The 27318-nt window shown below is 43.8% G+C and overlaps 1 long non-coding RNA gene across 1 annotated transcript in view; it reads right to left on the bottom strand.

The window, feature by feature from the left end:
- The window catches only part of LOC307181353, an 881369-nt gene extending 860400 nt beyond the window's left edge, over positions 1–20969 (bottom strand). Inside the window, exon 1 of the long non-coding RNA XR_013826529.1 lies at positions 20881–20969. This is a non-coding gene — a long non-coding RNA (uncharacterized lncRNA). The remainder of the gene's footprint in view (positions 1–20880) is intronic.
- Positions 20970–27318: the final 6349 nt, after the last annotated feature.

Raw genomic sequence — 27318 nt, 5'->3', positions numbered from 1 at the left:
GCACTACAATGAAGTCTCACTTCCCCCCGGTAAAAAGGGCCATCTGAAAAAAGTGTAAAATCCAGAAAGGCAGGACAGGCCATGGAGAACTGGGAGCCTTGTTATGCTGATGGGCGGGATGTAAATTACCAACAGACACTCAGGAGAAGTGTATGGTGTTTCCTGAAACATCTAAAAAACAAAGCAAGAGAGCCTAGGGCACTTCCACTTATGGTCCTATAGCTTAGGGAAATTAAAATCAAAAAGACACAGCCACCCCAAAGTTTGGGACGCCTCTGTTTACAAGCACCTCGTTTACCGTACAAGTTCAATATCACAGAAAGTGAAAAATGCATAAAGAACTTGTGGTACTTACGTACAATGCAGTATCACTCAGCAATGAAATCTATGTCATCAGGCCCGTAGCAGCATAATGAGTAGATTCAGGTACGATGATTCTAACTGAAATAAGTCACACAGAAAAAGAAACATCATAAGATATCAGTAATACACGGAATGTAAACTTGGCTACACAGGAACTGAATTACAGAACAGAACAGGTTCTCAAATTTAGAAAACCAACTAATGCTTGCTTAAGGGGAAAGGTGAGTTGGGGTGCTGCATAAAACCAGAGATTGAAATGAGCACAGATAAAGTTCCTTAAGCCAAATATGGAATAGACAAGAGCTACTCCTTGCTCAACGAAATGGACTCAACACCGCATATTAAACGCCTAAGAATGTACCTGACTAGTAAGTATCTTAAAACCTATGGATTGCTATGTCTCCGAAAGAGAATCAAGCATGTGTACAGGGGCATAAACGCAGCAGTGATAGGATTGGAGAGGTTCGGTGAGCAAATGAAGACCCTTTGAAGTCATATTGCATGGTACCCATTCCACGGGTTTCAACTACCCAGGTTTTAGGTATTCTTCCTTCAGCTAAAACATGCATGTGGAACCCAAGTATGATCAACCATGTGAACGGGAGACGTGTTCAAATATGTCTCAGTTTTCCTCCCCTGGTACTCGGGTGCAACATTCCAGATGCTTTACTAACACTCTCCCCACTTGGAGAGTCAGCGCCTTTAACCTCCTGTTTGGCCCAGTTTGCAATTTCTGCGGAAGATGAACAGGAATACCGAGAACCAATGAGAGACTAGCTGGAGGTGTCTGGACGGGCAAATTTAACTCTCATTTCCCACCAGGAAGAGGAAATAACCAAAAGCTCAGCGTGCCGTGCCGGATCCAGATTAGGGCCCGAAGCCGTCCTGCGGTGTTGCGGCCAGGTCACAAGAAAGCGAGTTGAAGAAAGGAGCTCAGGGGCACTGTAATTCACAAACCTGCAGAGTTATAAATGACAGCTATCGTCCAAAAATAGACTGAAGTAAGGCTGCCAAGAGGACTTGAAAGCGGGGCAGAATTGCAGGAAACCGATTTCAGGAGGTAGACTGGAATTGCATTGAAAGCATAGGAAAAGAGGCAGAACGTCCACAATGATGCACTTGGCCAAAAAGGGCGTATGCGTTTTTTCCTGAATATATTCAGGAAAAAGCGCATACGCCCTTTTTGGCCAACCAAGCAAGCTTGCAAAGGAAATCTGCACTACAATGAAGTCTCACTTCCCCCCGGTCAAAAGGGCCATCTGAAAAAAGGGTAAAATCCAGAAAGGCAGGACAGGCCATGGAGAACTGGGAGCCTTGTTATGCTGAAGGGCGGGATGTAATTGCCAACAACCACTCCGGAGAAGTGTATGGTGTTTCCTGAAACATCTAAAAAACAAAGCAACAGAACCTAGGGCACTTCCACTTATGGTCCTATAGCTTAGGGAAATTAAAATCAAAAAGACACAGCCACCCCAAAGTTTGGAACGGCTCTGTTTACAAGAACCTCGTTTACAGTACAAGTTCAACATCGCAGAAAGTGAAAAATGGGTAAAGAAGTTGTGGTATTTACTTACAAAACAATATCACTCAGCAATGAAATCTGTGTCATCAGGCCCTTAGCAGCACAATGAGTGGATTCAGGTATGATGATTCTAACTGAAATAAGTCACACAGAAAAAGAAACATCATAAGATATCAGTAATACACGGAATGTAAACTTGGCTACACAGGAACTGAATTACAGAACAGAACAGTGTCTCAAATTTAGAAAACCAACTTATGCTTGCTTAAGGGGAAAGGTGAGTTGGGGTGCTGCATAAAACCAGAGATTGAAATGAGCACAGATAAAGTTCCTTAAGCCAAATATGGAATAGACAAGAGCTACTCCTTGCTCAACGAAATGGACTCAACACCCCATATTAAACGCCTAAGAATGTACCTGACTAGTAAGTATCTTAAAACCTATGGATTGCTATGTCTCCGAAAGAGAATCAAGCATGTGTACAGGGGCATAAACGCAGCAGTGATAGGATTGGAGAGGTTCGTGAGCAAATGAAGACCCTTTGAAGTCATATTGCATGGTACCCATTCCACGGGTTTCAACTACCCAGGTTTTAGGTATTCTTCCTTCAGCTAAAACATGCATGTGGAACCTAGAGTATGATCAACCATGTGATCGGGAGACGTGTTCAAATATGTCCCAGTTTTCGTACCCTGGTACTCAGGTGCAACATTCCAGACGTTTACTAACACTCTCCCCACTTGGAGAGTCAGCGCCTTTAACCTCCTGTTTGGCCCAGTTTGCAATTTCTGCGGAAGATGAACAGGAATAGCGAGAACCAATGAGAGACTAGCTGGAGGTGTCTGGACGGGCAAATTTAACTCTCATTTCCCACCAGGAAGAGGAAATAACGAAAGGCTCAGCGTGCCGTGCCGGATCCAGATTAGGGCCTGAAGCCATCCTGCGGTGTTGCGGCCAGGTCACAAGAAAGCGAGTTGAAGAAAGGAGCTCAGGGGCACTGTAATTCACAAACCTGCAGAGTTATAAATGACAGCTATCGTCCAAAAATAGACTGAAGTAAGGCTGCCAAGAGGACTTGAAAGCGGGGCAGAATTGCAGGAAACCGATTTCAGGAGGTAGACTGGAATTGCATTGAAAGCATAGGAAAAGAGGCAGAACGTCCACAATGATGCACTTGGCCAAAAAGGGCGTATGCGTTTTTTCCTGAATATATTCAGGAAAAAACGCATACGCCCTTTTTGGCCAACCAAGCAAGCTTGCAAAGGAAATCTGCACTACAATGAAGTCTCACTTCCCCCCAGTCAAAAGGGCCATCTGAAAAAAGGGTAAAATCCAGAAAGGCAGGACAGCCCATGGAGAAATGGGAGCCTTGTTATGCTGAAGGGCGGGATGTAAATTGCCAACAACCACTCGGGAGAAGTGTATGGTGTTTCCTGAAACATCTAAAAAACAAAGCAACAGAACCTAGGGCACTTCCACTTATGGTCCTATAGCTTAGGGAAATTAAAATCAAAAAGACACAGCCACCCCAAAGTTTGGAACGGCTCTGTTTACAAGAACCTCGTTTACAGTACAAGTTCAACATCGCAGAAAGTGAAAAATGGGTAAAGAAGTTGTGGTATTTACTTACAAAACAATATCACTCAGCAATGAAATCTGTGTCATCAGGCCCTTAGCAGCACAATGAGTGGATTCAGGTATGATGATTCTAACTGAAATAAGTCACACAGAAAAAGAAACATCATAAGATATCAGTAATACACGGAATGTAAACTTGGCTACACAGGAACTGAATTACAGAACAGAACAGTGTCTCAAATTTAGAAAACCAACTTATGCTTGCTTAAGGGGAAAGGTGAGTTGGGGTGCTGCATAAAACCAGAGATTGAAATGAGCACAGATAAATTTCCTTAAGCCAAATATGGAATAGACAAGAGCTACTCCTTGCTCAACGAAATGGACTCAACACCGCATATTAAACGCCTAAGAATGTACCTGACTAGTAAGTATCTTAAAACCTATGGATTGCTATGTCTCCGAAAGAGAATCAAGCATGTGTACAGGGGCATAAACGCAGCAGTGATAGGATTGGAGAGGTTCGTGAGCAAATGAAGACCCTTTGAAGTCATATTGCATGGTACCCATTCCACGGGTTTCAACTACCCAGGTTTTAGGTATTCTTCCTTCAGCTAAAACATGCATGTGGAACCTAGAGTATGATCAACCATGTGATCGGGAGACGTGTTCAAATATGTCCCAGATTTCGTACCCTGGTACTCGGGTGCAACATTCCAGACGCTTTACTAACACTCTCCCCACTTGGAGAGTCAGCGCCTTTAACCTCCTGTTTGGCCCAGTTTGCAATTTCTGCGGAAGATGAACAGGAATAGCGAGAACCAATGAGAGACTAGCTGGAGGTGTCTGGATGGGCAAATTTAACTCTCATTTCCCACCAGGAAGAGGAATTAACCAAAGGCTCAGCGTGCCGTGCCGGAACCAGATTAGGGCCTGAAGCCATCCTGCGGTGTTGCGGCCAGCTCAAAAGAAAGCGAGTTGAAGAAAGGAGCTCAGGGGCACTGTAATTCACAAACCTGCAGAGTTATAAATGACAGCTATCGTCCAAAAATAGACTGAAGTAAGGCTGCCAAGAGGACTTGAAAGCGGGGCAGAATTGCAGGAAACCGATTTCAGGAGGTAGACTGGAATTGCATTGAAAGCATAGGAAAAGAGGCAGAACGTCCACAATGATGCACTTGGCCAAAAAGGGCGTATGCGTTTTTTCCTGAATATATTCAGGAAAAAAACGCATACGCCCTTTTTGGCCAACCAAGCAAGCTTGCAAAGGAAATCTGCACTACAATGAAGTCTCACTTCCCCCCGGTCAAAAGGGCCATCTGAAAAAAGTGTAAAATCCAGAAAGGCAGGACAGGCCATGGAGAACTGGGAGCCTTGTTATGCTGATGGGCGGGATGTAAATTGCCAACAGACACTCGGGAGAAGTGTATGGTGTTTCCTGAAACATCTAAAAAACAAAGCAACAGAGCCTAGGGCACTTCCACTTATGGTCCTATAGCTTAGGGAAATTAAAATCAAAAAGACACAGCCACCCCAAAGTTTGGAACGGCTCTGTTTACAAGAACCTCGTTTACAGTACAAGTTCAACATCTCAGAAAGTGAAAAATGGATAAAGAAGTTGTGGTATTTACTTACAAAGCAATATCACTCAGCAATGAAATCTGTGTCATCAGGCCCTTAGCAGCACAATGAGTGGATTCAGGTATGATGTTTCTAACTGAAATAAGTCACACAGAAAAAGAAACATCATAAGATATCAGTAATACACGGAATGTAAACTTGGCTACACAGGAACGGAATTACAGAACAGAACAGGGTCTCAAATTTAGAAAACCAACTTATGCTTGCTTAAGGGGAAAGGTGAGTTGGGGTGCTGCATAAAACCAGAGATTGAAATGAGCACAGATAAAGTTCCTTAAGCCAAATATGGAATAGACAAGAGCTACTCCTTGCTCAATGAAATGGACTCAACACCACATGTTAAACGCCTAAGAATGTACCTGACTAGTAAGTATCTTAAAACCTATGGATTGCTATGTCTCCGAAAGAGAATCAAGCATGTGTACAGGGGCATAAACGCAGCAGTGATAGGATTGGAGAGGTTCGTGAGCAAATGAAGACCCTTTGAAGTCATATTGCATGGTACCCATTACACGGGTGTTAACTCTCCAGGTTTAAGGTATTCTTCCTTCAGCTAAAACATGCATGTGGAACCCAGAGTATGATCAACCATTTGATCGGGAGACGTATTCAAATATGTCTCAGTTTTCGTACCCTGGTACTCGGGTGCAACATTCCAGACGCTTTACTAACACTCTCCCGACTTGGAGAGTCAGTCCCTTTAACCTCCTGTTTGGCCCAGTTTGCAATTTCTGTGGAAGATGAACAGGAATAGCGAGAACCAATGAGAGACTAGCTGGAGGTGTCTGGATGGGAAATTTAACTCTCATTTCCCACCAGGAAGAGGAATTAACCAAAGGCTCAGCGTGCCGTGCCGGGACCAGATTAGGGCCTGAAGCCATCCTGCGGTGTTGCGGCCAGCTCAAAAGAAAGTGAGTTGAAGAAAGGAGCTCAGGGGCACTGTAATTCACAAACCTGCAGAGTTATAAATGACAGCTATCGTCCAAAAATAGACTGAAGTAAGGCTGCCAAGAGGACTTGAAAGCGGGGCAGAATTGCAGGAAACCGATTTCAGGAGGTAGACTGGAATTGCATTGAAAGCATAGGAAAAGAGGCAGAAAGTCCACAATGATGCACTTGGCCAAAAAGGGCGTATGCGTTTTTTCCTGAATATATTCAGGAAAAAACGCATACGCCCTTTTTGGCCAACCAAGCAAGCTTGCAAAGGAAATCTGCACTACAATTAAGTCTCACTTCCCCCTGGTCAAAAGGGCCATCTGAAAAAAGGGTAAAATCCAGAAAGGCAGGACAGGCCATGGAGAACTGGGAGCCTTGTTATGCTGAAGGGCGGGATGTAAATTGCCAACAAACACTCGGGAGAAGTGTATGGTGTTTCCTGAAACATCTAAAAAACAAAGCAACAGAACCTAGGGCACTTCCACTTATGGTCCTATAGCTTAGGGAAATTAAAATCAAAAAGACACAGCCACCCCAAAGTTTGGAACGGCTCTGTTTACAAGAACCTCGTTTACAGTACAAGTTCAACATCGCAGAAAGTGAAAAATGGGTAAAGAAGTTGTGGTATTTACTTACAAAACAATATCACTCAGCAATGAAATCTGTGTCATCAGGCCCTTAGGAGCACAATGAGTGGATTCAGGTATGATGATTCTAACTGAAATAAGTCACACAGAAAAAGAAACATCATAAGATATCAGTAATACACGGAATGTAAACTTGGCTACACAGGAACTGAATTACAGAACAGAACAGTGTCTCAAATTTAGAAAACCAACTTATGCTTGCTTAAGGGGAAAGGTGAGTTGGGGTGCTGCATAAAACCAGAGATTGAAATGAGCACAGATAAAGTTCCTTAAGCCAAATATGGAATAGACAAGAGCTACTCCTTGCTCAACGAAATGGACTCAACACCCCATATTAAACGCCTAAGAATGTACCTGACTAGTAAGTATCTTAAAACCTATGGATTGCTATGTCTCCGAAAGAGAATCAAGCATGTGTACAGGGGCATAAACGCAGCAGTGATAGGATTGGAGAGGTTCGTGAGCAAATGAAGACCCTTTGAAGTCATATTGCATGGTACCCATTCCACGGGTTTCAACTACCCAGGTTTAAGGTATTCTTCCTTCAGCTAAAACATGCATGTGGAACCTAGAGTATGATCAACCATGTGATCGGGAGACGTGTTCATATATGTCCCAGTTTTCGTACCCTGGTACTCGGGTGCAACATTCCAGACGCTTTACTAACACTCTACCGACTTGGAGAGTCAGTCCCTTTAACCTCCTGTTTGGCCCAGTTTGCAATTTCTGCGGAAGATGAACAGGAATAGCGAGAACCAATGAGAGTCTAGCTGGATGTGTCTGGATGGGCAAATTTAACTCTCATTTCCCACCAGGAAGAGGAATTAACCAAAGGCTCAGCATGCCGTGCCAGAACCAGATTAGGGCCTGAAGACATCCTGCGGTGTTGCGGCCAGGTCACAAGAAAGCGAGTTGAAGAAAGCAGCTCAGGGGCACTGTAATTCACAAACCTGCAGAGTTATAAATGACAGCTATCGTCCAAAAATAGACTGAAGTAAGGCTGCCAAGAGGACTTGAAAGCGGGGCAGAATTGCAGGAAACCGATTTCAGGAGGTAGACTGGAATTGCATTGAAAGCACAGGAAAAGAGGCAGAAGGTCCACAATGATGCACTTGGCCAAAAAGGGCGTATGCGTTTTTTCCTGAATATATTCAGGAAAAAACGCATACGCCCTTTTTGGCCAACCAAGCAAGCTTGCAAAGGAAATCTGCACTACAATGAAGTCTCACTTCCCCCCGGTAAAAAGGGCCATCTGAAAAAAGTGTAAAATCCAGAAAGGCAGGACAGGCCATGGAGAACTGGGAGCCTTGTTATGCTGATGGGCGGGATGTAAATTACCAACAGACACTCAGGAGAAGTGTATGGTGTTTCCTGAAACATCTAAAAAACAAAGCAAGAGAGCCTAGGGCACTTCCACTTATGGTCCTATAGCTTAGGGAAATTAAAATCAAAAAGACACAGCCACCCCAAAGTTTGGGACGCCTCTGTTTACAAGCACCTCGTTTACCGTACAAGTTCAATATCACAGAAAGTGAAAAATGCATAAAGAACTTGTGGTACTTACGTACAATGCAGTATCACTCAGCAATGAAATCTATGTCATCAGGCCCGTAGCAGCATAATGAGTAGATTCAGGTACGATGATTCTAACTGAAATAAGTCACACAGAAAAAGAAACATCATAAGATATCAGTAATACACGGAATGTAAACTTGGCTACACAGGAACTGAATTACAGAACAGAACAGGTTCTCAAATTTAGAAAACCAACTAATGCTTGCTTAAGGGGAAAGGTGAGTTGGGGTGCTGCATAAAACCAGAGATTGAAATGAGCACAGATAAAGTTCCTTAAGCCAAATATGGAATAGACAAGAGCTACTCCTTGCTCAACGAAATGGACTCAACACCGCATATTAAACGCCTAAGAATGTACCTGACTAGTAAGTATCTTAAAACCTATGGATTGCTATGTCTCCGAAAGAGAATCAAGCATGTGTACAGGGGCATAAACGCAGCAGTGATAGGATTGGAGAGGTTCGGTGAGCAAATGAAGACCCTTTGAAGTCATATTGCATGGTACCCATTCCACGGGTTTCAACTACCCAGGTTTTAGGTATTCTTCCTTCAGCTAAAACATGCATGTGGAACCCAAGTATGATCAACCATGTGAACGGGAGACGTGTTCAAATATGTCTCAGTTTTCCTCCCCTGGTACTCGGGTGCAACATTCCAGATGCTTTACTAACACTCTCCCCACTTGGAGAGTCAGCGCCTTTAACCTCCTGTTTGGCCCAGTTTGCAATTTCTGCGGAAGATGAACAGGAATACCGAGAACCAATGAGAGACTAGCTGGAGGTGTCTGGACGGGCAAATTTAACTCTCATTTCCCACCAGGAAGAGGAAATAACCAAAAGCTCAGCGTGCCATGCCGGATCCAGATTAGGGCCCGAAGCCGTCCTGCGGTGTTGCGGCCAGGTCACAAGAAAGCGAGTTGAAGAAAGGAGCTCAGGGGCACTGTAATTCACAAACCTGCAGAGTTATAAATGACAGCTATCGTCCAAAAATAGACTGAAGTAAGGCTGCCAAGAGGACTTGAAAGCGGGGCAGAATTGCAGGAAACCGATTTCAGGAGGTAGACTGGAATTGCATTGAAAGCATAGGAAAAGAGGCAGAACGTCCACAATGATGCACTTGGCCAAAAAGGGCGTATGCGTTTTTTCCTGAATATATTCAGGAAAAAGCGCATACGCCCTTTTTGGCCAACCAAGCAAGCTTGCAAAGGAAATCTGCACTACAATGAAGTCTCACTTCCCCCCGGTCAAAAGGGCCATCTGAAAAAAGGGTAAAATCCAGAAAGGCAGGACAGGCCATGGAGAACTGGGAGCCTTGTTATGCTGAAGGGCGGGATGTAATTGCCAACAACCACTCCGGAGAAGTGTATGGTGTTTCCTGAAACATCTAAAAAACAAAGCAACAGAACCTAGGGCACTTCCACTTATGGTCCTATAGCTTAGGGAAATTAAAATCAAAAAGACACAGCCACCCCAAAGTTTGGAACGGCTCTGTTTACAAGAACCTCGTTTACAGTACAAGTTCAACATCGCAGAAAGTGAAAAATGGGTAAAGAAGTTGTGGTATTTACTTACAAAACAATATCACTCAGCAATGAAATCTGTGTCATCAGGCCCTTAGCAGCACAATGAGTGGATTCAGGTATGATGATTCTAACTGAAATAAGTCACACAGAAAAAGAAACATCATAAGATATCAGTAATACACGGAATGTAAACTTGGCTACACAGGAACTGAATTACAGAACAGAACAGTGTCTCAAATTTAGAAAACCAACTTATGCTTGCTTAAGGGGAAAGGTGAGTTGGGGTGCTGCATAAAACCAGAGATTGAAATGAGCACAGATAAAGTTCCTTAAGCCAAATATGGAATAGACAAGAGCTACTCCTTGCTCAACGAAATGGACTCAACACCCCATATTAAACGCCTAAGAATGTACCTGACTAGTAAGTATCTTAAAACCTATGGATTGCTATGTCTCCAAAAGAGAATCAAGCGTGTGTACAGGGGCATAAACGCAGCAGTGATAGGATTGGAGAGGTTCGTGAGCAAATGAAGACCCTTTGAAGTCATATTGCATGGTACCCATTCCACGGGTTTCAACTACCCAGGTTTTAGGTATTCTTCCTTCAGCTAAAACATGCATGTGGAACCTAGAGTATGATCAACCATGTGATCGGGAGACGTGTTCAAATATGTCCCAGTTTTCGTACCCTGGTACTCAGGTGCAACATTCCAGACGTTTACTAACACTCTCCCCACTTGGAGAGTCAGCGCCTTTAACCTCCTGTTTGGCCCAGTTTGCAATTTCTGCGGAAGATGAACAGGAATAGCGAGAACCAATGAGAGACTAGCTGGAGGTGTCTGGACGGGCAAATTTAACTCTCATTTCCCACCAGGAAGAGGAAATAACGAAAGGCTCAGCGTGCCGTGCCGGATCCAGATTAGGGCCTGAAGCCATCCTGCGGTGTTGCGGCCAGGTCACAAGAAAGCGAGTTGAAGAAAGGAGCTCAGGGGCACTGTAATTCACAAACCTGCAGAGTTATAAATGACAGCTATCGTCCAAAAATAGACTGAAGTAAGGCTGCCAAGAGGACTTGAAAGCGGGGCAGAATTGCAGGAAACCGATTTCAGGAGGTAGACTGGAATTGCATTGAAAGCATAGGAAAAGAGGCAGAACGTCCACAATGATGCACTTGGCCAAAAAGGGCGTATGCGTTTTTTCCTGAATATATTCAGGAAAAAACGCATACGCCCTTTTTGGCCAACCAAGCAAGCTTGCAAAGGAAATCTGCACTACAATGAAGTCTCACTTCCCCCCAGTCAAAAGGGCCATCTGAAAAAAGGGTAAAATCCAGAAAGGCAGGACAGCCCATGGAGAAATGGGAGCCTTGTTATGCTGAAGGGCGGGATGTAAATTGCCAACAACCACTCGGGAGAAGTGTATGGTGTTTCCTGAAACATCTAAAAAACAAAGCAACAGAACCTAGGGCACTTCCACTTATGGTCCTATAGCTTAGGGAAATTAAAATCAAAAAGACACAGCCACCCCAAAGTTTGGAACGGCTCTGTTTACAAGAACCTCGTTTACAGTACAAGTTCAACATCGCAGAAAGTGAAAAATGGGTAAAGAAGTTGTGGTATTTACTTACAAAACAATATCACTCAGCAATGAAATCTGTGTCATCAGGCCCTTAGCAGCACAATGAGTGGATTCAGGTATGATGATTCTAACTGAAATAAGTCACACAGAAAAAGAAACATCATAAGATATCAGTAATACACGGAATGTAAACTTGGCTACACAGGAACTGAATTACAGAACAGAACAGTGTCTCAAATTTAGAAAACCAACTTATGCTTGCTTAAGGGGAAAGGTGAGTTGGGGTGCTGCATAAAACCAGAGATTGAAATGAGCACAGATAAATTTCCTTAAGCCAAATATGGAATAGACAAGAGCTACTCCTTGCTCAACGAAATGGACTCAACACCGCATATTAAACGCCTAAGAATGTACCTGACTAGTAAGTATCTTAAAACCTATGGATTGCTATGTCTCCGAAAGAGAATCAAGCATGTGTACAGGGGCATAAACGCAGCAGTGATAGGATTGGAGAGGTTCGTGAGCAAATGAAGACCCTTTGAAGTCATATTGCATGGTACCCATTCCACGGGTTTCAACTACCCACGTTTTAGGTATTCTTCCTTCAGCTAAAACATGCATGTGGAACCTAGAGTATGATCAACCATGTGATCGGGAGACGTGTTCAAATATGTCCCAGTTTTCGTACCCTGGTACTCAGGTGCAACATTCCAGACGCTTTACTAACACTCTCCCCACTTGGAGAGTCAGCGCCTTTAACCTCCTGTTTGGCCCAGTTTGCAATTTCTGCGGAAGATGAACAGGAATAGCGAGAACCAATGAGAGACTAGCTGGAGGTGTCTGGACGGGCAAATTTAACTCTCATTTCCCACCAGGAAGAGGAAATAACGAAAGGCTCAGCGTGCCGTGCCGGATCCAGATTAGGGCCTGAAGCCATCCTGCGGTGTTGCGGCCAGGTCACAAGAAAGCGAGTTGAAGAAAGGAGCTCAGGGACACTGTAATTCACAAACCTGCAGAGTTATAAATGACAGCTATCGTCCAAAAATAGACTGAAGTAAGGCTGCCAAGAGGACTTGAAAGCGGGGCAGAATTGCAGGAAACCGATTTCAGGAGGTAGACTGGAATTGCATTGAAAGCATAGGAAAAGAGGCAGAACGTCCACAATGATGCACTTGGCCAAAAAGGGCGTATGCGTTTTTTCCTGAATATATTCAGGAAAAAACGCATACGCCCTTTTTGGCCAACCAAGCAAGCTTGCAAAGGAAATCTGCACTACAATGAAGTCTCACTTCCCCCCAGTCAAAAGGGCCATCTGAAAAAAGGGTAAAATCCAGAAAGGCAGGACAGGCCATGGAGAACTGGGAGCCTTGTTATGCTGATGGGCGGGATGTAAATTGCCAACAACCACTCGGGAGAAGTGTATGGTGTTTCCTGAAACATCTAAAAAACAAAGCAACAGAACCTAGGGCACTTCCAATTATGGTCCTATAGCTTAGGGAAATTAAAATCAAAAAGACACAGCCACCCCAAAGTTTGGAACGGCTTTGTTTACAAGAACCTCGTTTACAGTACAAGTTCAACATCGCAGAAAGTGAAAAATGGGTAAAGAAGTTGTGGTATTTACTTACAAAACAATATCACTCAGCAATGAAATCTGTGTCATCAGGCCCTTAGCAGCACAATGAGTGGATTCAGGTATGATGATTCTAACTGAAATAAGTCACACAGAAAAAGAAACATCATAAGATATCAGTAATACACGGAATGTAAACTTGGCTACACAGGAACTGAATTACAGAACAGAACAGTGTCTCAAATTTAGAAAACCAACTTATGCTTGCTTAAGGGGAAAGGTGAGTTGGGGTGCTGCATAAAACCAGAGATTGAAATGAACACAGATAAAGTTCCTTAAGCCAAATATGGAATACACAAGAGCTACTCCTTGCTCAACGAAATGGACTCAACACCGCATATTAAACGCCTAAGAATGTACCTGACTAGTAAGTATCTTAAAACCTATGGATTGCTATGTCTCCGAAAGAGAATCAAGCATGTGTACAGGGGCATAAACGCAGCAGTGATAGGATTGGAGAGGTTCGTGAGCAAATGAAGACCCTTTGAAGTCATATTGCATGGTACCCATTCCACGGGTTTCAACTACCCAGGTTTTAGGTATTCTTCCTTCAGCTAAAACATGCATGTGGAACCTAGAGTATGATCAACCATGTGATCGGGAGACGTGTTCAAATATGTCCCAGATTTCGTACCCTGGTACTCGGGTGCAACATTCCAGACGCTTTACTAACACTCTCCCCACTTGGAGAGTCAGCGCCTTTAACCTCCTGTTTGGCCCAGTTTGCAATTTCTGCGGAAGATGAACAGGAATAGCGAGAACCAATGAGAGACTAGCTGGAGGTGTCTGGATGGGAAATTTAACTCTCATTTCCCACCAGGAAGAGGAAATAACCAAAGGCTCAGCGTGCCGTGCCGGATCCAGATTAGGGCCTGAAGCCATCCTGCGGTGTTGCGGCCAGCTCAAAAGAAAGCGAGTTGAAGAAAGGAGCTCAGGGGCACTGTAATTCACAAACCTGCAGAGTTATAAATGACAGCTATCGTCCAAAAATAGACTGTAGTAAGGCTGCCAAGAGGACTTGAAAGCGGGGCAGAATTGCAGGAAACCGATTTCAGGAGGTAGACTGGAATTGCATTGAAAGCATAGGAAAAGAGGCAGAACGTCCACAATGATGCACTTGGCCAAAAAGGGCGTATGCGTTTTTTCCTGAATATATTCAGGAAAAAACGCATACGCCCTTTTTGGCCAACCAAGCAAGCTTGCAAAGGAAATTTGCACTACAATGAAGTCTCACTTCCCCCCGGTCAAAAGGGCCATCTGAAAAAAGTGTAAAATCCAGAAAGGCAGGACAGGCCATGGAGAACTGGGAGCCTTGTTATGCTGATGGGCGGGATGTAAATTGCCAACAACCACTCGGGAGAAGTGTATGGTGTTTCCTGAAACATCTAAAAAACAAAGCAACAGAGCCTAGGGCACTTCCACTTATGGTCCTATAGCTTAGGGAAATTAAAATCAAAAAGACACAGCCACCCCAAAGTTTGGGACGCCTCTGTTTACAAGAACCTCGTTTACCGTACAAGTTCAATATCACAGAAAGTGAAAAATGCATAAAGAACTTGTGGTACTTACGTACAATGCAGTATCACTCAGCAATGAAATCTATGTCATCAGGCCCGTAGCAGCATAATGAGTAGATTCAGGTACGATGATTCTAACTGAAATAAGTCACACAGAAAAAGAAACATCATAAGATATCACTAATACACGGAATGTAAACTTGGCTACACAGGAACTGAATTACAGAACAGAACAGGTTCTCAAATTTAGAAAACCAACTTATGCTTGCTTAAGGGGAAAGGTGAGTTGGGGTGCTGCATAAAACCAGAGATTGAAATGAGCACAGATAAAGTTCCTTAAGCCAAATATGGAATAGACAAGAGCTACTCCTTGTTCAACGAAATGGACTCAACACCGCATATTAAACGCCTAAGAATGTACCTGACTAGTAAGTATCTTAAAACCTATGGATTGCTATGTCTCCGAAAGAGAATCAAGCATGTGTACAGGGGCATAAACGCAGCAGTGATAGGATTGGAGAGGTTCGGTGAGCAAATGAAGACCCTTTGAAGTCATATTGCATGGTACCCATTCCACGGGTTTCAACTACCCAGGTTTTAGGTATTCTTCCTTCAGCTAAAACATGCATGTGGAACCCAGAGTATGATCAACCATGTGATCGGGAGACGTGTTCAAATATGTCTCAGTTTTCGTACCCTGGTACTCGGGTGCAACATTCCAGACGCTTTACTAACACTCTCCCGACTTGGAGAGTCAGTCCCTTTAACCTCCTGTTTGGCCCAGTTTGCAATTTCTGTGGAAGATGAACAGGAATAGCCAGAACCAATGAGAGACTAGCTGGAGGTGTCTGGATGGGCAAATTTAACTCTCATTTCCCACCAGGAAGAGGAAATAACCAAAGGCTCAGCGTGCCGTGCCGGAACCAGATTAGGTCCTGAAGCCATCCTGCGGTGTTGCGGCCAGCTCAAAAGAAAGCGAGTTGAAGAAAGGAGCTCAGGGGCACTGTAATTCACAAACCTGCAGAGTTATAAATGACAGCTATCGTCCAAAAATAGACTGAAGTAAGGCTGCCAAGAGGACTTGAAAGCGGGGCAGAATTGCAGGAAACCGATTTCAGGAGGTAGACTGGAATTGCATTGAAAGCATAGGAAAAGAGGCAGAACGTCCACAATGATGCACTTGGCCAAAAAGGGCGTATGCGTTTTTTCCTGAATATATTCAGGAAAAAACGCATACGCCCTTTTTGGCCAACCAAGCAAGCTTGCAAAGGAAATCTGCACTACAATGAAGTCTCACTTCCCCCCGGTCAAAAGGGCCATCTGAAAAAAGTGTAAAATCCAGAAAGGCAGGACAGGCCATGGAGAACTGGGAGCCTTGTTATGCTGATGGGCGGGATGTAAATTGCCAACAGACACTTGGGAGAAGTGTATGGTGTTTCCTGAAACATCTAAAAAACAAAGCAACAGAGCCTAGGGCACTTCCACTTATGGTCCTATAGCTTAGGGAAATTAAATTCAAAAAGACACAGCCACCCCAAAGTTTGGAACGGCTCTGTTTACAAGAACCTCGTTTACAGTACAAGTTCAACATCGCAGAAAGTGAAAAATGGATAAAGAAGTTGTGGTATTCACTTACAATGCAGTATCACTCAGCAATGAAATCTATGTCATCAGGCCCTTAGCAGCACAATGAGTGGATTCAGGTATGATGATTCTAACTGAAATAAGTCACACAGAAAAAGAAACATCATAAGATATCAGTAATACACGGAATGGAAACTTGGCTACACAGGAACTGAATTACAGAACAGAACAGGGTCTCAAATTTAGAAAACCAACTTATGCTTGCTTAAGGGGAAAGGTGAGTTGGGGTGCTGCATAAAACCAGAGATTGAAATGAGCACAGATAAAGTTCCTTAAGCCAAATATGGAATAGACAAGAGCTACTCCTTGCTCAACGAAATGGACTCAACACCCCATATTAAACGCCTAAGAATGTACCTGACTAGTAAGTATCTTAAAACCTATGGATTGCTATGTCTCCGAAAGAGAATCAAGCATGTGTACAGGGGCATAAACGCAGCAGTGATAGGATTGGAGAGGTTCGGTGAGCAAATGAAGACCCTTTGAAGTCATATTGCATGGTACCCATTCCACGGGTTTCACCTACCCAGGTTTAAGGTATTCTTCCTTCAGCTAAAACATGCATGTGGAACCTAGAGTATGATCAACCATGTGATCGGGAGACGTGTTCAAATATGTCTCAGTTTTCGTACCCTGGTACTCGGGTGCAACATTCCAGACGCTTTACTAACACTCTCCCCACTTGGAGAGTCAGTCCCTTTACCTTCCTGTTTGGCCCAGTTTGCAATTTCTGCGGAAGATGAACAGGAATAGCGAGAACCAATGAGAGACTAGCTGGAGGTGTCTGAACGGGCAAATTTAACTCTCATTTCCCACCAGGAAGAGGAATTAACCAAAGGCTCAGCGTGCCATGCCGGAACCAGATTAGCGTCTGAAGACATCCTGCGGTGTTGCGGCCAGGTCACAAGAAAGCGAGTTGAAGAAAGGAGCTCAGCGGCACTGTAATTCACAAACCTGCAGAGTTATAAATGACAGCTATCGTCCAAAAATAGACTGAAGTAAGGCTGCCAAGAGGACTTGAAAGCGGGGCAGAATTGCAGGAAACTGATTTCAGGAGGTAGATTGGAATTGCATTGAAAGCTTAAGAAAAGAGGCAGAACGTCCACAATGATGCACTTGGCCAAAAAGGGCGTATGCGTTTTTTCCTGAATATATTCAGGAAAAAACGCATTCGCCCTTTTTGGCCAACCAAGCAAACTTGCAAAGGAAATCTGCACTACAATGAAGTCTCACTTCCCCCCGCTCAAAAGGGCCATCTGATAAAAGTGTAAAATCCAGAAAGGCAGGACAGGCCATGGAGAACTGGGAGCCTTGTTATGCTGATGGGCGGGATGTAAATTGCCAACAGACACTCAGGAGAAGTGTATGGTGTTTCCTGAAACATCTAAAAAACAAAGCAACAGAGCCTAGGGCACTGCCACTTATGGTCCTATAGCTTAGGGAAATTAAAATCAAGAAGACACAGCCACCCCAAAGTTTGGGACGCCTCCGTTTACAAGAACCTCATTTACCGTACAAGTTCAATATCACAGAAAGTGAAAAATGGATAAAGAAGTTGTGGTATTTACTTACAAATCAATATCACTCAGCAATGAAATCTGTGTCATCAGGCCCTTAGCAGCACAATGAGTGGATTCAGGTATGATGATTCTAACTGAAATAAGTCACACAGAAAAAGAAACATCATAAGATATCAGTAATACACGGAATGTAAACTTGGCTACACAGGAACTGAAGAACAGAACAGAACAGTGTCTCAAATTTAGAAAACCAACTTATGCTTGCTTAAGGGGAAAGGTGAGTTGGGGTGCTGCATAAAACCAGAGATTGAAATGAGCACAGATAAAGTTCCTTAAGCCAAATATGGAATAGACAAGAGCTACTCCTTGCTCAACGAAATGGACTCAACACCGCATATTAAACGCCTAAGAATGTACCTGACTAGTAAGTATCTTAAAACCTATAGATTGCTATGTCTCCGAAAGAGAATCAAGCATGTGTACAGGGGCATAAACGCAGCAGTGATAGGATTGGAGAGGTTCGGTGAGCAAATGAAGACCCTTTGAAGTCATATTGCATGGTACCCATTCCACGGGTTTCAACTACCCAGGTTTTAGGTATTCTTCCTTCAGCTAAAACATGCATGTGGAACCCAGAGTATGATCAACCATGTGATCGGGAGACGTGTTCAAATATGTCTCAGTTTTCGTACCCTGGTACTCGGGTGCAACATTCCAGACGCTTTACTAACACTCTCCCCACTTGGAGAGTCAGCGCCTTTAACCTCCTGTTTGGCCCAGTTTGCAATTTCTGCGGAAGATGAACAGGAATAGCGAGAACCAATGAGAGGCTAGCTGCAGGTGTCTGGACGGGCAAATTTAACTCTCATTTCCCACCAGGAAGAGGAATTAACCAAAGGCTCAGCATGCCGGGCCGGAACCAGATTAGGGCCTGAAGCCATCCTGCGGTGTTGCGGCCAGGTCACAAGAAAGTGAGTTGAAGAAAGGAGCTCAGGGGCACTGTAATTCACAAACCTGCAGAGTTATAAATGACAGCTATCGTCCAAAAATAGACTGAAGTAAGGCTGCCAAGAGGACTTGAAAGCGGGGCAGAATTGCAGGAAACCGATTTCAGGAGGTAGACTGGAATTGCATTGAAAGCATAGGAAAAGAGGCAGAACGTCCACAATGATGCACTTGGCCAAAAAGGGCGTATGCGTTTTTTCCTGAATATATTCAGGAAAAAACGCATACGCTCTTTTTGGCCAACCAAGCAAGCTTGCAAAGGAAATCTGCACTACAATGAAGTCTCACTTCCCCCCGGTCAAAAGGGCCATCTGAAAAAAGTGTAAAATCCAGAAAGGCAGGACAGGCCATGGAGAACTGGGAGCCTTGTTATGCTGAAGGGCGGGATGTAAATTGCCAACAAACACTCGGGAGAAGTGTATGGTGTTTCCTGAAACATCTAAAAAACAAAGCAAGAGAGCCTAGGGCACTTCCACTTATGGTCCTATAGCTTAGGGAATTTAAAATCAAAAAGACACAGCCACCCCAAAGTTTCGAATGGCTCTGTTTACAAGAACCTCGTTTACAGTACAAGTTCAACATCGCAGAAAGTGAAAAATGGATAAAAAAGTTGTGGTATTTACTTACAAAGCAATATCACTCAGCAATGAAATCTGTGTCATCAGGCCCTTAGCAGCACAATGAGTGGATTCAGGTATGATGATTCTAACTGAAATAAGTCACACAGAAACAGAAACATCATAAGATATCAGTAATACACGGAATGTAAACTTGGCTACACAGGAACTGAATTACAGAACAGAACAGGGTCTCAAATTTAGAAAACCAACTTATGCTTGCTTAAGGGGAAAGGTGAGTTGGGGTGCTGCATAAAACCAGAGATTGAAATGAGCACAGATAAAGTTCCTTAAGCCAAATATGGAATAGACAAGAGCTACTCCTTGCTCAACGAAATGGACTCAACACCGCATATTAAACGCCTAAGAATGTACCTGACTAGTAAGTATCTTAAAACCTATGGATTGCTATGTCTCCGAAAGAGAATCAAGCATGTGTACAGGGGCATAAACGCAGCAGTGATAGGATTGGAGAGGTTCGGTGAGCAAATGAAGACCCTTTGAAGTCATATTGCATGGTACCCATTCCACGGGTTTCAACTACCCAGGTTTTAGGTATTCTTCCTTCAGCTAAAACATGCATGTGGAACCCAAGTATGATCAACCATGTGATCGGGAGACGTGTTCAAATATGTCTCAGTTTTCTTCCCCTGGTACTCGGGTGCAACATTCCAGGCGCTTTACTAACACTCTCCCGACTTGGAGAGTCAGTCCCTTTAACCTCCTGTTTGGCCCAGTTTGCAATTTCTGCGGAAGATGAACAGGAATAGCGAGAACCAATGAGAGGCTAGCTGGAGGTGTCTGGACGGGCAAATTCAACTCTCATTTCCCACCAGGAAGAGGAATTAACCAAAGGCTCAGCATGCCGGGCCGGAACCAGATTAGGGCCTGAAGCCATCATGCGGTGTTGCGGCCAGGTCACAAGAAAGCGAGTTGAAGAAAGGAGCTCAGGGGCACTGTAATTCACAAACCTGCAGAGTTATAAATGACAGCTATCGTCCAAAAATAGACTGAAGTAAGGCTGCCAAGAGGACTTGAAAGCGGGGCAGAATTGCAGGAAACCGATTTCAGGAGGTAGACTGGAATTGCATTGAAAGCATAGGAAAAGAGGCAGAACGTCCACAATGATGCACTTGGCCAAAAAGGGCGTATGCGTTTTTTCCTGAATATATTCAGGAAAAAACGCATACGTCCTTTTTGGCCAACCAAGCAAGCTTGCAAAGGAAATCTGCACTACAATGAAGTCTCACTTCCCCCTGTTCAAAAGGGCCATCTGAAAAAAGTGTAAAATCCAGAAAGGCAGGACAGGCCATGGAGAACTGGGAGCCTTGTTATGCTGATGGGTGGGATGTAAATTGCCAACAACCACTCGGGAGAAGTGTATGGTGTTTCCTGAAACATCTAAAAAACAAAGCAAGAGAGCCTAGGGCACTTCCACTTATGGTCCTATAGCTTAGGGAATTTAAAATCAAAAAGACACAGCCACCCCAAAGTTTGGAACGGCTCTGTTTACAAGAACCTCATTTACAGTACAAGATCAACATCGCAGAAAGTGAAAAATGGATAAAGAAGTTGTGGTATTTACTTAAAAAGCAATATCACTCAGCAATGAAATCTGTGTCATCAGGCCCTTAGCAGCACAATGAGTGGATTCAGGTATGATGATTCTAACTGAAATAAGTCACACAGAAAAAGAAACATCATAAGATATCAGTAATACACGGAATGTAAACTTGGCTACACAGGAACTGAATTACAGAACAGAACAGGGTCTCAAATTTAGAAAACCAACTTATGCTTGCTTAAGGGGAAAGGTGAGTTGGGGTGCTGCATAAAACCAGAGATTGAAATGAGCACAGATAAAGTTCCTTAAGCCAAATATGGAATAGACAAGAGCTACTCCTTGCTCAACGAAATGGACTCAACACCGCATATTAAACGCCTAAGAATGTACCTGACTAGTAAGTATCTTAAAACCTATGGATTGCTATGTCTCCGAAAGAGAATCAAGCATGTGTACAGGGGCATAAACGCAGCAGTGATAGGATTGGAGAGGTTCGGTGAGCAAATGAAGACCCTTTGAAGTCATATTGCATGGTACCCATTCCACGGGTTTCAACTACCCAGGTTTTAGGTATTCTTCCTTCAGCTAAAACATGCATGTGGAACCCAAGTATGATCAACCATGTGATCGGGAGACGTGTTCAAATATGTCTCAGTTTTCTTCCCCTGGTACTCGGGTGCAACATTCCAGACGCTTTACTAACACTCTCCCCACTTGGAGAGTCAGCGCCTTTAACCTCTTGTTTGGCCCAGTTTGCAATTTCTGCGGAAGATGAACAGGAATAGAGAGAACCAATGAGAGGCTAGCTGGAGGTGTCTGGACGGGCAAATTTAACTCTCATTTCCCACCAGGAAGAGGAAATAACCAAAGGCTCAGCATGCCGTGCCAGAACCAGATTAGGGCCTGAAGACATCCTGCGGTGTTGCGGCCAGGTCACAAGAAAGCGAGTTGAAGAAAGGAGCTCAGGGGCACTGTAATTCACAAACCTGCAGAGTTATAAATGACAGCTATCGTCCAAAAATAGACTGAAGTAAGGCTGCCAAGAGGACTTGAAAGCGGGGCAGAATTGCAGGAAACCGATTTCAGGAGGTAGACTGGAATTGCATTGAAAGCATAGGAAAAGAGGCCGAACGTCCACAATGATGTACTTGGCCAAAAAGGGCGTATGCGTTTTTTCCTGAATATATTCAGGAAAAAACGCATACGCCCTTTTTGGCCAACCAAGCAAGCTTGCAAAGGAAATCTGCACTACAATGAAGTCTCACTTCCCCCCGGTCAAAAGGGCCATCTGAAAAAAGTGTAAAATCCAGAAAGGCAGGACAGGCCATGGAGAACTGGGAGCCTTGTTATGCTGATGGGCGGGATGTAAATTGCAAACAACCACTCTGGAGAAGTGTATGGTGTTTCCTGAAACATCTAAAAAACAAAGCAACAGAGCCTAGGGCACTTCCACTTATGGTCCTATAGCTTAGGGAATTTAAAATCAAAAAGACACAGCCACCCCAAAGTTTGGAATGGCTCTGTTTACAAGAACCTCGTTTACAGTACAAGTTCAACATCGCAGAAAGTGAAAAATGGATAAAGAAGTTGTGGTATTTACTTACAAAGCAATATCACTCAGCAATGAAATCTGTGTCATCAGGCCCTTAGCAGCACAATGAGTGGATTCAGGTATGATGATTCTAACTGAAATAAGTCACACAGAAAAAGAAACATCATAAGATATCAGTAATACACGGAATGGAAACTTGGCTACACAGGAACTGAATTACAGAACAGAACAGGGTCTCAAATTTAGAAAATCAACTTATGCTTGCTTAAGGGGAAAGGTGAGTTGGGGTGCTGCATAAAACCAGAGATTGAAATGAGCACAGATAAAGTTCCTTAAGCCAAATATGGAATAGACAAGAGCTACTCCTTGCTCAACGAAATGGACTCAACACCGCATATTAAACGCCTAAGAATGTACCTGACTAGTAAGTATCTTAAAACCTATGGATTGCTATGTCTCCGAAAGAGAATCAAGCATGTGTACAGGGGCATAAACGCAGCAGTGATAGGATTGGAGAGGTTCGTGAGCAAATGAAGACCCTTTGAAGTCATATTGCATGGTACCCATTCCACGGGTTTCAACTACCCATGTTTTAGGTATTCTTCCTTCAGCTAAAACATGCATGTGGAACCCAAGTATGATCAACCATGTGAACGGGAGACGTGTTCAAATATGTCTCAGTTTTCTTCCCCTGGTACTCGGGTGCAACATTCCAGACGCTTTACTAACACTCTCCCGACTTGGAGAGTCAGTCCCTTTAACCTCCTGTTTGGCCCAGTTTGCAATTTCTGCGGAAGATGAACAGGAATAGCGAGAACCAATGAGAGGCTAGCTGGAGGTGTCTGGACGGGCAAATTTAACTCTCATTTCCCACCAGGAAGAGGAAATAACCAAAGGCTCAGCATGCCGTGCCAGAACCCGATTAGGGCCTGAAGACCTCCTGCGGTGTTGCGGCCAGCTCACAAGAAAGCGAGTTGAAGAAAGGAGCTCAGGGGCACTGTAATTCACAAACCTGCAGAGTTATAAATGACAGCTATCGTCCAAAAATAGACTGAAGTAAGGCTGCCAAGAGGACTTGAAAGTGGGGCAGAATTGCAGGAAACCGATTTCAGGAGGTAGACTGGAATTGCATTGAAGGCATAGGAAAAGAGGCAGAACGTCCACAATGATGCACTTGGCCAAAAAGGGCGTATGCGTTTTTTCCTGAATATATTCAGGAAAAAACGCATACGCCCTTTTTGGCCAACCAAGCAAGCTTACAAAGGAAATCTGCACTACAATGAAGTCTCACTTCCCCCCGGTCAAAAGGGCCATCTGAAAAAAGTGTAAAATCCAGAAAGGCAGGACAGGCCATGGAGAACTGGGAGCCTTGTTATGCTGATGGGCGGTATGTAAATTGCAAACAACCACTCGGGAGAAGTGTATGGTGTTTCCTGAAACATCTAAAAAACAAAGCAACAGAGCCTAGGGCACTTCCACTTATGGTCCTATAGCTTAGGGAATTTAAAATCAAAAAGACACAGCCACCCCAAAGTTTGGAATGGCTCTGTTTACAAGAACCTCGTTTACAGTACAAGTTCAACATCGCAGAAAGTGAAAAATGGATAAAGAAGTTGTGGTATTTACTTACAAAGCAATATCACTCAGCAATGAAATCTGTGTCATCAGGCCCTTAGCAGCACAATGAGTGGATTCAGGTACGATGATTCTAACTGAAATAAGTCACACAGAAAAAGAAACATCATAAGATATCAGTAATACACGGAATGGAAACTTGGCTACACAGGAACTGAATTACAGAACAGAACAGGGTCTCAAATTTCGAAAACCAACTTATGCTTGCTTAAGGGGAAAGGTGAGTTGGGGTGCTGCATAAAACCAGAGATTGAAATGAGCACAGATAAAGTTCCTTAAGCCAAATATGGAATAGACAAGAGCTACTCCTTGCTCAACGAAATGGACTCAACACCGCATATTAAACGCCTAAGAATGTACCTGACTAGTAAGTATCTTAAAACCTATGGATTGCTATGTCTCCGAAAGAGAATCAAGCATGTGTACAGGGGCATAAACGCAGCAGTGATAGGATTGGAGAGGTTCGGTGAGCAAATGAAGACCCTTTGAAGTCATATTGCATGGTACCCATTACACGGGTTTCAACTACCCAGGTTTTAGGTATTCTTCCTTCAGCTAAAACATGCATGTGGAACCCAAGTATGATCAACCATGTGATCGGGAGACGTGTTCAAATATGTCTCAGTTTTCTTCCCCTGGTACTCGGGTGCAACATTCCAGACGCTTTACTAACACTCTCCCCACTTGGAGAGTCAGCGCCTTTAACCTCTTGTTTGGCCCAGTTTGCAATTTCTGCGGAAGATGAACAGGAATAGAGAGAACCAATGAGAGGCTAGCTGGAGGTGTCTGGACGGGCAAATTTAACTCTCATTTCCCACCAGGAAGAGGAAATAACCAAAGGCTCAGCATGCCGTGCCAGAACCAGATTAGGGCCTGAAGACATCCTGCGGTGTTGCGGCCAGGTCACAAGAAAGCGAGTTGAAGAAAGGAGCTCAGGGGCACTGTAATTCACAAACCTGCAGAGTTATAAATGACAGCTATCGTCCAAAAATAGACTGAAGTAAGGCTGCCAAGAGGACTTGAAAGCGGGGCAGAATTGCAGGAAACCGATTTCAGGAGGTAGACTGGAATTGCATTGAAAGCATAGGAAAAGAGGCCGAACGTCCACAATGATGCACTTGGCCAAAAAGGGCGTATGCGTTTTTTCCTGAATATATTCAGGAAAAAACGCATACGCCCTTTTTGGCCAACCAAGCAAGCTTGCAAAGGAAATCTGCACTACAATGAAGTCTCACTTCCCCCCGGTCAAAAGGGCCATCTGAAAAAAGTGTAAAATCCAGAAAGGCAGGACAGGCCATGGAGAACTGGGAGCCTTGTTATGCTGATGGGCGGGATGTAAATTGCAAACAACCACTCTGGAGAAGTGTATGGTGTTTCCTGAAACATCTAAAAAACAAAGCAACAGAGCCTAGGGCACTTCCACTTATGGTCCTATAGATTAGGGAATTTAAAATCAAAAAGACACAGCCACCCCAAAGTTTGGAATGGCTCTGTTTACAAGAACCTCGTTTACAGTACAAGTTCAACATCGCAGAAAGTGAAAAATGGATAAAGAAGTTGTGGTATTTACTTACAAAGCAATATCACTCAGCAATGAAATCTGTGTCATCAGGCCCTTAGCAGCACAATGAGTGGATTCAGGTATGATGATTCTAACTGAAATAAGTCACACAGAAAAAGAAACATCATAAGATATCAGTAATACACGGAATGGAAACTTGGCTACACAGGAACTGAATTACAGAACAGAACAGGGTCTCAAATTTAGAAAATCAACTTATGCTTGCTTAAGGGTAAAGGTGAGTTGGGGTGCTGCATAAAACCAGAGATTGAAATGAGCACAGATAAAGTTCCTTAAGCCAAATATGGAATAGACAAGAGCTACTCCTTGCTCAACGAAATGGACTCAACACCGCATATTAAACACCTAAGAATGTACCTGACTAGTAAGTATCTTAAAACCTATGGATTGCTATGTCTCCGAAAGAGAATCAAGCATGTGTACAGGGGCATAAACGCAGCAGTGATAGGATTGGAGAGGTTCGTGAGCAAATGAAGACCCTTTGAAGTCATATTGCATGGTACCCATTCCACGGGTTTCAACTACCCAGGTTTTAGGTATTCTTCCTTCAGCTAAAACATGCATGTGGAACCCAAGTATGATCAACCATGTGAATGGGAGACGTGTTCAAATATGTCTCAGTTTTCTTCCCCTGATACTCGGGTGCAACATTCCAGACGCTTTACTAACACTCTCCCGACTTGGAGAGTCAGTCCCTTTAACCTCCTGTTTGGCCCAGTTTGCAATTTCTGCGGAAGATGAACAGGAATAGCGAGAACCAATGAGAGACTAGCTGGAGGTGTCTGGACGGGCAAATTCAACTCTCATTTCCCACCAGGAAGAGGAAATAACCAAAGGCTCAGCATGCCGGGCCGGAACCAGATTAGGGCCTGAAGCCATCGTGCGGTGTTGCGGCCAGCTCACAAGAAAGCGAGTTGAAGAAAGGAGCTCAGGGGCACTGTAATTCACAAACCTGCAGAGTTATAAATGACAGCTATCGTCCAAAAATAGACTGAAGTAAGGCTGCCAAGAGGACTTGAAAGCGGGGCAGAATTGCAGGAAACCGATTTCAGGAGGTAGACTGGAATTGCATTGAAAGCATAGGAAAAGAGGCAGAACGTCCACAATGATGCACTTGGCCAAAAAGGGCGTATGCGTTTTTTCCTGAATATATTCAGGAAAAAACGCATACGCCCTTTTTGGCCAACCAAGCAAGCTTGCAAAGGAAATCTGCACTACAATGAAGTCTCACTTCCCCCCGGTCAAAAGGGCCATCTGAAAAAAGTGTAAAATCCAGAAAGGCAGGACAGGCCATGGAGAACTGGGAGCCTTGTTATGCTGATGGGCGGGATGTAATTTGCCAACAACCACTCGGGAGAAGTGTATGGTGTTTCCTGAAACATCTAAAAAACAAAGCAACAGAACCTAGGGCACTTCCACTTATGGTCCTATAGCTTAGGGAAATTAAAATCAAAAAGACACAGCCACCCCAAAGTTTGGAACGGCTCTGTTTACAAGAACCTCGTTTACAGTACAAGTTCAACATCGCAGAAAGTGAAAAATGGATAAAGAAGTTGTGGTATTTACTTACAAAGCAATATCACTCAGCAATGAAATCTGTGTCATCAGGCCCTTAGCAGCACAATGAGTGGATTCAGGTATGATGATTCTAACTGAAATAAGTCACACAGAAAAAGAAACATCATAAGAT

The sequence above is a fragment of the Stenella coeruleoalba genome (assembly GCF_951394435.1).
Source record: "Stenella coeruleoalba genome assembly, contig: scaffold_48, whole genome shotgun sequence".
Lineage (NCBI taxonomy): Eukaryota > Metazoa > Chordata > Mammalia > Artiodactyla > Delphinidae > Stenella > Stenella coeruleoalba.
The sequence above is the reverse complement of the archived record's forward strand: the minus strand, read 5'-3'. Positions and strand labels throughout refer to the sequence as shown.